This window comes from Leptopilina heterotoma, unplaced genomic scaffold (genome assembly GCF_015476425.1).
Source record: "Leptopilina heterotoma isolate Lh14 unplaced genomic scaffold, ASM1547642v1 Lhet_130, whole genome shotgun sequence".
Lineage (NCBI taxonomy): Eukaryota > Metazoa > Arthropoda > Insecta > Hymenoptera > Figitidae > Leptopilina > Leptopilina heterotoma.
Genome location: NW_025110849.1, coordinates 1,872,313 through 1,887,717, shown reverse-complemented (window position 1 = coordinate 1,887,717; position 15,405 = coordinate 1,872,313). Strand labels below are relative to the sequence as shown.

General features: G+C 33.6%; 1 protein-coding gene across 8 annotated transcripts in view; it reads left to right on the top strand.

Moving 5' to 3' along the window:
* LOC122512994 (epsilon-sarcoglycan) overlaps positions 1–15,405 on the top strand; it is a 44,142-nt gene that overhangs the window by 27,966 nt on the left and 771 nt on the right. The gene's annotated exons all lie outside the window — the stretch shown is intronic.

The following is a 15,405-nucleotide window of genomic DNA, read 5'->3' as shown; positions in this document are numbered from 1 at the left end:
TCTTATTTTAAATTACGAAATTATGACATTGGAATAACTTTTATTTTAACTGTACATCAGATTCTTCCTTAATGTAAGGTGATTCGTGATTTTGTTTAATTTTATGTCTCTGCAACATTGTTGACAACAAAATGTGAGGTTATAAACGATTTCATTTGAACCAGGTAATTTCAATGGAGTTGAAGAAAGCCGGTTTTTCTCAAAAATATCGTTTTTTCTTGCCTTAGACATTGTGTAATAAAACACTTTTTTGTAATAAAAGGTTTTTAAATCTTAAATAATTACAGTGTTATTTAAAAACATAAAAAAAATAGGACGTCAAACGGTCAAATTAAAAATAATAATAAGTCCGCCATATTGAACGTGTAATTTACAGTATTTTACAGTTTATTACGTAAAATACCTCGTTTGAAGTATTTTACGTAGAAAACCTAAAGTGACGCGTCACTTCCCATCACTGCCCCCGAGTAACGATTTTCAAGCCAATCCAAACAAATTTTTAATTATATTGTCCGCCATATTGAATCCGCAATTTTGAATTTTGATAAACTAACACCGGCTTTGTAATCTTCTTCTTCTTGTTGTTTAAATGGCCTCTTGCGTATTACACAGATAGCCAGTACTAAAGGCCAACGCAGAATAGATCTGTAACCGGAACCGCAATCGTAAGCGTAACCGTAAGAATGAGTTAAAGAAGGATAGGTATATTGTTTATCCTTCTCTAACTCATTCTTACGCTTACGGTTACGATTGCGGATATTGTTTATCCTTCTCTAACTCATTCTTACGCTTACGGTTACGATTGCGGTTCCGGTTACAGATCTATTCTGCGTTGGCCTTAATAGGTATGTTCTCGTTGCCTACATTTCTTACACTTTAACACCTAACCTGCACTATGCTGTTCTCTTTGCCGGATGTGACGTAATTTTACCATACATTTCGCTACACTTTCTGCACCTACTCTTGAGGTGGTGTAAAAGTTACACTGAGGCTGGAGTCCCATGGTAGCGTTTTGCGTTGCGTTTTGTAACTAGGCAATGAGTGCAAATAGAGCAAACCTATATCTGTATCTCTCTCACACTCATGGCCTAGTTACAAAACGCAACGCAAAACGCTGTCATGGGACTCCAGCTTTAGTGCAGGCAACGAAAACATACCTAATAGTTGGTTGCTTATTTTGAGTTGAGTTGTATGATTGGTTAAGCGTTTACTTTCCAAGTAGTCCAATTCAGTAGAGAGGCGTATAGGCGTATAGTGAATAGGCAGGCGGGAAAAAAATATTTTATAAAAAATTTTCTGAAAATATACGTCCCCAATTATTGAAAAATATTTGAGTTGGATGTATCTGGAAGAAAGAATAAACTTAATTCGTTGAATATTGTAGAGTCAGATAGATATAATTATATTTTATGGTTTGTAAATTGTTGGCCAAATAAAAATCCATTCATAGTTCCTATGCGCTCCAAGTTCATATAATTTAGGGAGGAGAGAAATTCAAATGCGATATAAATAGAGTATATAAAAGGATTTGAAAAATGGATAATTTGGGAAATGTTAAGGTGATAAGAGAGAGAGAGAGAGAGAGAGAGAGAGAGACAAAGAAAGCACTTGATACTTATTTAGTAATATATTGTGAAGTAGAAGATTAAAGTTAAGTTTATAATAAGTAGATATTAAGAATAAAGAAGGGCATAGATTCGAACATGAAAGTTATGCGCATACATCCATGCTTCCTGCTCACCTACAATTCACATAAACATATTTTGTGTTAATTTTAGGAATCAAGTAAGAGTCGATTTTGGTTGTGAGATGAATGTTCTATGAGCACCATCACATACCATAGGTTTCAATATCACACGGAAAAGTTTTTGGGCGAGCAGACGTCTCTCACTCGCCTCCCACAGAAAAGGTTTTCTGCTTTCTCTCTAAAGAGAGCTCTGATGCCCCACAAGAGAGCTCTGACGCCCCACAGTAGGAAAGCAGCAGTCTCTGTGGGTGAAATGAGCTACCAAAATGGGGCTGTCACTTTACCATAGGTACTGGTCACTCAGCGCCACCACAACAGGTACAGCGACTCGCCCAAGAACTTTTCCGTGCAGTTATAATTAAATATAAAAATCTCCCCTCTCAAAGAATTGGCCAATCTCAGCGATCGTCTCCCTCTCAGGATTAAATATGAGTGGGTTCAAGTCGATGAGTTCAGGATTGAAATCAGCAAGCCTAACCGAAAGAAAGGAAAAAAAGGTCGGTCTTCCCGGTGAAAGCATCGGGCAAAAACACAATAAATGGTTAAGGTCCTGAAGTTCTGCTCCACATTCGCAACCAGTGGGGAGGGACCAACCCATCCTAGCAAAGTGAGAGCCTATACGTAGATGGTTGGATCGTAGTCTGCCTACCGCTACTAAATATCTACGAGGAACATCCAGGTTTTTGAACCATAGTTTCTTAGTCTTAGTGTAGTTAACAAAATTGATGTATCTATTTTGTGAGGGTGGTTCGTTATAGTTAGGCCAAAGTAGCCTGTGCCAGCCAAGAAGATCCTGTTTCTTAATAGGGATCAGGTCAGTAGGAGACAGGATGGTGGATCTGCCGAAAAGGAGATCTAATGATCTCTTTGCCCATTTGTCTGCTGTCTCATTTCCAAGGATGCCCGCATGAGCGGGAATCCATAGAAAACTGATCAGAGATCCTCTCAATTGAAGAGAGGTTGATTGTTTAACAATTTTAATGATAAGAGGATGGTGTTCTTTGGAGAAGAATCTCTCCTTGATTGAGCGTAGGATACTTCGTGAATCAGAGAGAATAAGGATATTGTCAAAGTTAGAGTTAATAGCGTGTGTGAGTGCTGCGTGTATTGCATATAATTCACATGTTTCGATTGACGAGATTCCTTCAAGTTTAACGCAAAATTTAGTGTTGGTGGCTGAAATAACAAAACTGGATTCAGAGACGTTTCTTCCAGGATCCAAAGAGCCGTCAGTGTATATTTGTGTGTAGTTGTGAAAGTGTCTTTGTGTGAAATTTTCAAATGTGAGTTGTGTATTATTGCTATTTTTGAATTCTAAACCTGAATCAATGTCGATGTTGAGTGAGTTAATGAGTTCTGGCCAAGTGTAGTTGAAAGAGGACAGTTTTTTGGTGCGTTCTCTTTTGTCGATTAATTGTGAGACATCGGCAAAGGTATATAGTAAAGAGAATTTAGTTTTGAAAGTGTTTTTTTACGAATTTTATTGTTAGAGGTTGATTCCGATTAAGCATTTGTCTCCTAAGAAAAAGGGGGGGTTTGTCCACCTCGGACAGCAAGATGCGGATTGGTGTGGATCGCATGCTACCAAGAGTAACTCTGATGGCCGCATACTGGACCCTGTCAAGCTTCCTGAGATGGAACTTGCCAGCTCCAGAAAAGAGCTGGCAGCCCCATTCAAGGTGCGCTCTCACCAGTCCCCTGTAAACCATCAAGAGGGATTCAGGGCTGGCCCCCCACGAAACTCTTGACATTGATGACAGGATATTTATCGCTAATGTAGCCTTGCGTGAGATCTCATTAATGTGTTTGGACCAGTTCAGTTTCCTATCTAGGTAAATACCGAGATACAGAAGCTCGCTTTGGACTGGAATTTTTATCCCATTAAGATACATGGAAATATGGTCGAATCTTTCATTACTGCGAGAGAAGACTACCAATTTGGGATTTCTACCGGGAGAGATGGAAAGTCCCAAGCCCTGGAGCCAAGGTGTTAAAGTTATAAGAACTTTATTGAGTTCCCTCACTGAATCTGCTGGGTTTTTTGTGCGAATATTGCTAAATGCGCCTTTGAGGTCAATTGCAAGCGCAACTGTGTGGCATACTCGTTGGAACCCCTGGTGGATGTCAGTGGCGAAGATGGATACACAATCGATGGTTGATCTCTCCCTTCGAAACCCAAATTGAAGGGGAGGAACACCACCGACTGATTCCACGTAGTGTTCAAGACGTTTATGTATAAGTCTCTCAAATAGTTTATAGACAGCCGAGGTCAGAGAGATGGGCCTGTATCCTTTGCCGTTGGGTTTTGGCAAAAACACTACTTTGGTATCTCTCCAGCTGAGAGGGAAACTTGATGATAAAAAGAAGCAGTTGAATAAGAGTAGGAGGTATCTTCTAGATTTAGGAGAAAGATGATTGAGAATTACATTAGAAATAGAGTCCAACCCAGGAGCAGTGTCCTTTTTTGAGTGGAGAATAGCTAGGTTGAATTCAGACTCAGAAAAAGGCCCGTTAAGAAGTTCGTCATCATTGATGCCTGTGACAGGTGGGAGATGTGTACATTTTATGTGTTCTTAAATTAAATATGACTGAAGTTGTTTAAATTGGATAGAGTTCGGATCATTACTAATGCCTGTGCGTAGAGGTTGAGTAGAGGTGGCAAAGGCTTTTACTTTTCCCCACATTTCCTTAGAGCCCATTGAGGGAGATGGGGAGTTACAAAAATCCATAAAGGAAAGTTTCTTTTTGTTGCGAAGGAAGCGTTTAACTTCCTCATCTATCTTTTTAAATTTAATTCGATTTTCGGGAGTTTGAGAATTGAGAAATTCTTTCCGGGATGACCGTCTTCTATCTAGAGCCTCATCACAATCAGTGTCCCACCATAAGGGTTTCGATTTAATCCGATCGATGAAGGAGTCGTATGCCGACTCAGGATGCATAATGCTCAAAGGATCCCAGGAATCAACCTCCAGGGAGTCAACTCCATGCCCGTCATAAACTTAAACCAGTCCACGTTTTTGACATTGTAGCGTTTAGTGTTGGATTTTAAGTACTTTGGAGAAACATCAGTGGAAGCAATCACCAGAAAATGATCTGAATTATACGTGTCAGACGTAACATCAGCTGACGAAATGTTGCACAGGGATGCTGAAACAAGGATGAGGTCAATGTTTCCTCCCAGTTTGTCATCGCATCTAGTGTTCATTGTCATTGAGAGGGATGAGGTTGTATTCCTTAATGGCTTCACTCAGGTGTTCACCACGTGGGGTACAATATTTAGAGCCCCATGACCAAGAGTGTGCATTTAAATCACCACATAGAATAATCGGGTCGGAATGGGAACAGCAAAGCAAGAGGTCTCTCCAGGTGGATGATGGAATTCGTATATTGGGGGGCGCATAAACCGAGATGATCTGAATAAAACCAACAGAAGTGGCCACCCTGATTCCCACACAATCTATATGTTAGGTAATTTTAATAGGGATTTTAATGATGGAAACTGTGAAACATTTTTTGATTAATAATAAGGTACTACCTTCCGGTTGTGACTTACGATCAGACCGATATGTTAGAAATCCAAAGATTTGCCAAACTGGCGTTGTTGGCTTTATCCACGTTTCGGTGACAGAAAGAAAATCTAATTGATTAGTGTGTAGTATTGCTTTAACTTCTGTTCTCTTGTTTAAAATACTGTGAGAATTCCATGTACCGTATTTGATAGAGTTATTTAATGGCATCTTGGCCTGAACACTTCATAAAATTTAGTAGAAAACGTATCCTAATTAATATTCAATATAATGCAGTAACAAAACGACTAAAATTAAAGTAAAACAAAACAAAATTGCCAACGGGCAAAAATTAACAAATTAGGAACAAAAAATGGGTAAAGGGGAAAGTTTACTCTCCTTCACCGCTCCTCCCCTTCCCAAACGACAGTGTCAAATAAATGACGGCGATAGAGGAGTCCGAGGGTCTGAGGGGGGAAGCGTAAATAACTTTCTTTTCTTATATATTTATTTGTTCACCCTTTTTCCTTTTGAACAAAATAGCACGGGTAAAAGCAAAAAGAACAACAAATATAAAATTAAAAAAATACTACAAAGGCAAAATGAACAATAGCCTAAATTCCGATGTTCAAAATAAGATAGTTTAATTATTTTTTCTACCACACGCACCGAAAGTACACCATTTCCTACGTGTTTAGCGGGAGAAAAGTGTATGATTCCCTGCGAGCGGGAGGGAATGTACATTCCCTCCCGGCTAGTGACGTCACCGGGAGGGAATGTAACATTCCCTCCCTGTGAGGGAGGAAAAGTAACTTGTTTTCTCGGTAATATTATCAAAGTATGACCATTGATGAATCAGTTACGTGAGTTACGTCAGCTAAGTGACTTACGTAACTTACGCGAGTTACGCAAATGGTGTAGTTACGTAACTTACGTAAATGGTGTAGCTATGTTAGTCTTTCGAGTTACAAATAATAAATGATTTACGTAAGTTACGTAACTTACGTTACTTACGTTACTTACGCTACTTGCGTAAACCTACGCTCTTTGGGTTAGTTTAGTTATTTTAAGCTTTTCACAAACTTTCAGTTACCACAGTTGTAACTATACCGCCCCCAGCTACAACTATACATTCAAAAGTAACAATCAAACTGCCGCGTTTGTACTTTCGGTATACGTGTGTTAGAAAAAATAGTATGTGCAACTCGGGAGGAAAATTGATTTCCACTCGTGTTTTACAGTTCTCGGCTTCGCTCGCAAGCACTCGCCTTCGGCTCGTTTGCTCGCTACGCCTCGAACTGCAAACTACACTCGTCGGAAATCATCCATTTCCCTCCCTTGATGCACAATCTACTATTAAACGTAGATTATGTAAAAGTAACAAAAGACCAAAACAAAATGTGAAAAAAATTAGCTAGTCGACTCTTGTTTAAACAAAAGTTAGGGCTCCTAATAAGCTTGGAAAGGTATGTTAAATTTCAATAATTTTATTGTTGTGATGGGTCTGACCACTTCTCATGCATGGATGAGATTAATTGACTCTTGTTTTGGTTTAATCTTATGAGAGAATCGACCGATTGTATAGGATTTGTTGGATCGTGATCATCCGTGGTTGTAGTAGGTGGAGGTTCTGCTTTATCCAAACGTGGGGGAGAGACTGGGGAGCCATCCCGTGGAGTTAAATGACCTGTTTTAGAGGTGGGTGGATCACGATCTAAGTTTAAATTCTCAATAAAATTTTCAACTAGTGAAGAATCAGGTCTAGGTTCCAGTGTATTATATAAATCAGGATTTTCCGCGAAAAAGAGGAGTTTAGTCTTCTTCTCTATCTTCCTGCCCTGGATAGTGCTCTCCATCAGAAGAGTATATGGGGGGGAGATATGATCAGGGTAGGTGTTAGTGTTCTTTTTGAGTTGTTGTGCCATACAAGATCGCTCTGTTGCCAAATCACGCCCATGGGTTCATGGCTATCAGAAGAGGAATTAGAGGTGGATGGAGTAGGATTTGCGCGAACAGTAGCGGTTCCAGGAATGCCACTTGGATCAAGAGTAGGAGCAGAACGATGTGCATTCCCGAAGTCTATAAGGGCTGCGGACTGATTACCTGTATCCAAGGAAAGTTTTTTGTGTGTGTTGGGATTGACAAGGTTAAAGGAACTCTCAGTCGATGAATTCTCCGTCTGGCGGGTGTTTAGGTTTCGCTTCTTGCTAGCCGATTCTAACTGTTGCGTAGCGGTAGTAGGTTGTGATCTTAAATTTTGACTGATGGGCGAAAATTGGCCTGATAGAAAGCCAAATAATATCTCCATGTTATGGTCCGGAGAAAGTGCTCTTCCGAATGGTTGTGTTTCAGGATAGTTATTCCGAGGTGGGGTCCCAGGCAGGGCCGATCCGCCCCCCGGGCCATCGAAGGTGGAGTCCATCACAGAGTTAATAATCTACAAAAATTTTCACAAATCAATAATATATACAATTACAATAAGACCCCTTTCTCCATTCGATCCGGAGAGAAAAGGAGGGAGAGACAATCAAAGAGAAAAATCAGCAATTAGTAACCTTTGTGTTATGTATGTATGACAAAAGCTGTTAAAGCAGCTGGCGATTTAGTAAAAAAGGAAAAGAAATCTTTTTGTTTATTTATTTTTGTGTTTACTCCCTTACTATTAATTCCATTGTAACTTGTTTATTTATTCGTTCCCTCTTTCCTGCTTTTAGTTATTAATGAGAGGAACAGCAAAAGCAGAGGCGGCAAGAAGCATAAGTGTACAGTGATTCGAAAAGAGAAATTATGAAGAGTCGACTGCTAAGCACTTAGTTAAAAAGCATATTCATAACAAGTTTTGTAAAACAAGAACTTAAAAGATAAAATAAATTGAACAAACGAGGACAAATTAGTAACACAACAATTAACTTTTAAATTCTTCCTTGTCTCTCACGATTGTGGAGGGTAGAAGGATATAGGAATTAATTAAAATAATAGGTTTAGGTTATAGGTAGAAAAGAAAGGATAGTAGGATTTTAGGAACTTGGAATGAACTGTATTTCCTTCGAATGATCCGAGCAGTTTGAGTTACGTGCAGTGAGTTGATGTTTTGAGTATTCCAAGAAGAATGTTGAATCAAATTTGAAATGGTTTGTAAATTTGTAGTCCTCGAGATAATAAATTGTAGACTGAATGGAATAATTATGTCAAATCTATCTTACGAATAACGCTGAGTGATGTTGTTGAAATTGAGGTTATGTTCCCACGTGTTGGTCCAAGCCGACTTCTCTAGAGTATTCGGACACACAATTACCAAAATATATGGCACAGGTTCTTCATATAGGTGTTGATTTTGGTATATTGTCTTGAGTTTAAACAGATTACTTCTTAGACAAGTGATATAAACGGATTAAACGATTTAAGATAAGTTGCAACACATGAGGCAGTACTCTCAACTAATAGTTGTCTTAACCCTTTAACGCTCAGCGGTTTCGATCGAAACCACTTTTGATTTATAAAATCTATAACTTCGACAAAAATTAAGATATTTTTGATTTCTAAACGCTCACGATCCACAAATTTATAAACCTTTATAAAAAAAATTTACATTTTAAAAAATAATTAACAATTTTGTAATCACAACAATAATAAAAAAAAAATTTGTTGCAAAATTTGCAAACAAAATTACAAATTCGAAAATAAAAGGAAACAAAGCTACTGAAAATTGTTACACGGGGGTTTTCGGGGTCGCTGATTACGAATTTGATATCAGATTTTAAAAATTCAAAATGGCGGATCCAATATGGCGGCCATCTTTTTTAAAAATTGATTCAATTTGCCTGAAAAATTGTTACTCGGGGGTTTTCGGGGTCGTTAATTAGACGCCAGATTTTAAAAATTCAAAATGGCGGATCTAATATGGCGGACATCATTTCTAAAAACTGATTCAATTTGCCTCGGAGGTTACTACAATATGGCGGACGTCATTTCTAAAAACTGATGCAATTTGCCTGAAAATTGTTACTCGGGGATTTTTTGGGGTCGCTGATTACGATTTTGATTTTAATTTTTTAAAATGTAAAATAACGGTTTCAATTTAGTGTATAAAATGCCCAAAAAAACGAGATCAGAATAAAATGTTCGTCTACCTTCGTGACAATGTGAAAAACAAATGCCTAACGCGAAACCGGCATCATAATGATCAATGAAATATTCATTTCTATATTCGTAATAATCAGAAAAACAAATGCCTAACGCAAAGACGAAATTAATCTAAAATGCTTGACTATATTTGTGAAAATCGGAAAACAAAAGCCTAACATGAGAACGCAATCCGAATAAAGTATGAATCTACATTTGTGACAATCCGATAAACAAATGCCTAATGAGAAAACGATGACAAAATTAAATGTTCGTTTACATTCGTGACTATAGAAAAACAATTGCCTAACATAGAAACTAACATTGGATTAGTAAACAGCGACCCCGAAAACCCCCTAGTAACAATTTTTAGGCAAATTGAATCAATTATTAGAAAAGATGTCCGCCATATTGGATCCGCCATTTTGAATTTTTAAAATTTGACATCTAATTCGTAAGGGAGCGTTCATAAATGATGTCACGCTTTTGGGGGTAGGAGGGGGGGGTCATACTAAACGTGACACAATGTCTTTTTCTCATGTGAAATTGCAAAAATTGCGTGACAGGGGGTAGAGGGGGGGGGGTTGAAAATCTCCAAAAATTGCGTGACATCATTTGTGAACGCTCCCTAATCAACGACCCCGAAAACCCCCGAGTAACCGAGCAAATTAAATCAGTTTTTAAAAATATGTCTGACATATTGGATCCGCCATTTTGAATTTTGAAAAAAGGACATCGGATTCGTAATCAGCGCTCCCAAAAACCCCCGAGTAACAATTTTCAGGCAAATTGAATCAATTTTTAGAAAAAGATGGCCGCCATATTGCATCCGACATTTTGAATTTTTAAAATCTGACCTCAAATTCGTATTCAGCGACCTCGAAAACCTTCATATACGAGCAATGACGTAAATTGCACTGCTACAAAAAAGTCGGGCGTTAAAGGGTTAAAGAAGAAAAACAAATTTCACCAGGTATAATTGTTAAATGTTACTAATTGAAACAAAACTCAAAGTTATAATTGTACTGAACAATTTAAGCGGGAATATTGGAGCCCGCTGAATTAAACAAGTAGCACGAGATATAAGAAAAGTTACATAAGACGCACAAAACACATCCGAGCCGTACAAGAGTTGGCGCCGGAATCCGGCTTTGTAATCAGCAGTCATAGAAACACCTAAGTTGTAACTTTCATGACCTTACCTATTTTTTATTGCGCTGTGTAGGGTAAGTGCGTCAATTGCTGCGGGTGCTTCAGTTTCTGCGGCATTTTAATAATTTAAGTGAATACATTTGTTCAGGGCACAAATAATTTTGAAATTTTTTTTAAAAATTACTTAACGATGTAAGTTTTAAAATAGATATAGGAAGTATATACCAAAACTTAATATTTATGTATTTTATTTTAATTAAAAGTTGACGTGTTCAAGGTTTTATTTATTTTCATTGCTAACTTTGCTGGCGGTGCAAAAATATCTACATAAAAAAGGCTTTATTATTGTTTTTAGACTTAAAGTGGTTATTATTATGATGATTTTAGATAAAGAAAACCTTGTTTTAAAAGAAAAATTAAACTTTACTTTATTTTTGTCTGTTATTATATTTTATTTTTAAGAGTAGTAATTAACACAGAATTTGGGCTTGATTTAATTTCTGCGCCCTCAGAAAATCAACTAAGACTGGTTACAATAGACTATCTATTTTGAAAAAGAGCAAGAAAAAATTATGAAAATGAAAGAAAAAATGAAGATTATGGAGGAAAAACTAAAGAAAATTTAATAAATACATAAATTAATTAAGGAAGAATTCTGTTATTAAGTTTTAACTAAATGTTTCAAAAATGTGATAATTCAGAAATTATTTGTTACTTTTGTTCATATATGATATATATTTATTTTTAATAAATTTATATTCTATTCAATTAAACATTGATTAAAATCATTGTCCCATTTTGATTTCATAGTAGTTTGCGGTATTATACACATAAACACGAAATTATGCGCAGAAACTGACCCACAGGAATTAAATTCGCGCAGCAACTGATGCGCAGCAACTGACTCAAACGCGCAGAATTAAACGCATTGAATATTATTTTTAATTCATTAAATTTATTAAAATAAATTATATTTTAGAGATGTTATTTATTCTAAACATATCTTAATAACACAAACTACAAATTTAATAAGACATAAGTTCAATTTGATCAATATAAAAATTATATTTTATAGTTAAAAGACGTCTTGACCAAAATACCGCAGGAATTAGTACACTTACCCTATGGTATAATTGGTTTGTTTTGAATCTTAGATATGTTTTTGAGGTTAGGTTCGATAGATGTAATGTTTTATATGAATTTTCAATTTAAAAGCTTATAGAATAGTTTATTTAAATTAAGGGATCTTAGAAAATTATCAATATCGATACCTCCATGTATTACAATCCTATCTTACGGTGAAGGTTAATACAGTCCTATCTTGCGGTAACGTTTTATACAGTTCTATCTTGAAGTGACGGTTTATACCATTCTATTTCAAAATTTTCAATTTTTCAGTTTTTTGCTAAAATTATAGAAGAAAATATTCTGTATTAGATGGTAACACCTAAAATAGTTATATTAATTAGGATATTTATAAAAAACAGTAATTAGAAATAATAACAAGTTTTATCTTCCAAGTAAAAGTGTTCTATCTTTCTTTTGTTTTTGTATCTGTCAAAAAAAATATACACATGTGATTCGTATAATCGTGTTAGAAAAGCAAAAAAGAACAAAAGGTAGAAAATGGATATCCCTTTGGATTTAAGTATGCCATCAGGAAAAAAATTCTTTACTGAATAATAATAAAAATATATAAATTTATAAAGTGATTATTTTATCTGTTAATTTTGCTTTATTTTAACTTTTCTTACACCAGGAGAGACTTGTTCTGACGTAGAAATTGAGATCATTCGAATTCAGACTCGGATTGACTATTTTGACTAATATTACAGATACTTTTATTATTATAATTATATTGTAATTTATAATCTTGTTATCGTTTGTAAAATATATAATAAAATACTAGTATAATATAATCTTTCACGGAGAGAAATTTATAGTAGTGGGTAACATAATTGTGGTTAGGGTGACCATCTTTAATGCTACGTATACAGACAGCTATCTAGATAGTCACCGTTACCATCAATATCATCAGGAGTAACATCTTGGTAGTACGGGGTAGCATAACTATATTTTTTTAGCATCTGTGATGGTTGGCAGTAGCATAATGATAGTATCGTGTAACATCATCTTTTTAACATCAAAATCTGACTATCCATTTCTCTCAGTGTTGAAACATACTTATAAATTCTATATTGGAGTGACGTTTTCAACGTTTATTACAGTAAAATAATGTAGATTTTTAAATTACTTTATTATTATTCTATTTGTATTCTCACTTGTGTAAAAATTTTCTACAATCAAAACCTCGTTTACTTACTTATTTAAATATTTGTATCTATACTTAAAACTCATAAAAATGATACGTTTATTTTAACTAATAATAATTGATAATTAAAATTAAACAAGAAAACTAACAACATTATTTTTATCATTCCACTATCCCGTGAAATATTAACCTGTCATAAAATTAGGTTAATTAACCTTTGTAGAAGTATTAAGAATGCATTTTCTTGGCTTGATTTTATATAATTGTGTTTTATTTATGTATATTATGATAGAAAAATCTTTAAAGAATTACATAAAAATTATCTTATGAATATCAAACTGTCATTAATATTTTTAATATGGAATTTACTTTTAATTTGGCTCTTACGCAAAATTGGAAAATTTGAGATAGAATGGTATAAAGCGTTACTTCAAGATAGAGCTGTATAGAACGTTACCGCAAGATAGGACTGTATTAACCTTCACCATAAGATAGGATTGTAATACATGGAGGTATCGATATGTGGTTAGATTCAATTTTGATAATTCAAAAGTGACCATTTTAACTATTTTAGGGTATTTTTGAGGTTTGGGCGAAACCAGGACCCATTGGCCAAATTCTGATGGCGGATTCGGATTCAGCGCATCGAAATACATCGGAATATATATGTCTCGACTCCAGATCAAGACACTTTATTTTTTTTGTGTGGCTGTGTTATTTAAAAAAATGTTTTTTTTTAATTTTTTGGGAGAATTGAATTATTTACAAAAATATTAGAATTTTTCACAGGAATTCAATTATTTTAAATATAATTTTAATTAAATTTTTTTGAAATAATTTAATTATTCTTTTAGATTCTAACAAAATTTTTCGAAATAATTCAATTATTACCATAAATACATAAATTTATAAATTTCCCGAAAAAATCAAATATTTGAAAAATTGTTTATTTTGTAAATTCTTTGGAAGAATTCAATTATTTACAAAAATATTAGAATTCTTCGCAGGAATTCAATTATTTACAAAAATATTAGAATTCTTCACAGGAATTTAATTATTTTTGAAAATTTTAATAAAATTCTTTGCAACTATTCAATTATTTTCATAAATAATGAAATTCATTGCAGGATTTCTTATTTTTAATACAATTCTTACAGGGATTGCTCAAAAAATGTAATTATTCTTAAAAATTTAATTTCAATTCTTCGAAAAAATCAATTATTTAGAAAAATCTTTTTCCAAAATTCTTTGGAAGAATTGAATTATTTACAAAAATATTAAAATTTTTCACAGGAATTCAATTACTTTCAAATATTTTAATAAAATTCTTCGAAAGAAATCAATTATTTTAAATACAATTTTAATTAAATTTTTTTGAAATAATTCAATTAATTCTTTTAGATTTTAATAAAATTCTTCCCAAGAATTCAATTATTAACACAAATAATTCTTCGAAAAAATTTAATTATGTCGATAAATAACAAAATTATTCCCGAATATTCAATTATTTTAAGGCATTTTAATAAAATTCTTTGCAAAATTCAATTATTTTCATGAATAAAATATTCATCACAAGAATTCAATTATTTTTAAAAGTAATTAATTTCTTCTTGGAAATTCAATTAATTAAAAAAAATTCTAATAAAATCGTTCGCAAGAATTCAATTATTTTCATAAATAATAGAATGCTTTTTAGGAATTCCATTATTTTCAAAAAAATTTAATAAAATAACACACAGACATTCAATTATTCTGAAAAATTTTAATAGAATTCTTTGTAAAATTTAATTATTTTTTAAACACTTTTCGCAATTCAATGATTTTGAATATCTACTATTTTCATAAAATTTCCAAACAGAATTCAATTATTATTTAAAAAATTGTTTGTAATAATCTTCGTAAGAATTCAATTCTATTCATGAATAATACAATTTTCTCAGAAATTCAATTATTTAAATTATCATTGCATAAAATTAATCGAAAGAAATCGCAATTATTTAAAAAACTTATAAAATTCTTTTCAAGAATTAAATTATTTTTATAAATATTTAAATTCTTTCATGGATAATTATAAAATTTGTTGCAGGAATTGAATTTATTAGCAGGATAAGAAAGAAGTAAATATTTTTGGTGAAAATTAGGAAAAAGTGAAGGAAATAAAATAAGAATGGAATTTTTGTCAGTTTTGTGAAGTGTCTAAAACGAGTTTTTTAGTCGTCAAGTTTAATTTTTCGATAGCTACTTTTTCACTACTTTTTTCAGTTTGAAAGCTACTTTTTTTTAAAATTTATTATCGAGTGCGAAGTCTGTAATTTCCATTTATTCCAATTTTTAATTACACGAATTATTGTTATCTAATAAAATTCTTAAAATTACTAAATATCAATAATAATTGATCGAATTTTCATTTATTTAAACAAACATTTGTCAGAAAAATTTTCGCCGAAATCTTTCTGCCGGATGTTTTTACTAAAATATAAAAATTCTATGTCAATTGATATTTCTGCATTTTAAGAGTTTTATCAAATAACGATTTGTTTGTGCCAATAAAACTTGAGACAAATGAAAATCTATCTGACTGATGGTAAAAGTTATGGATTCATTGA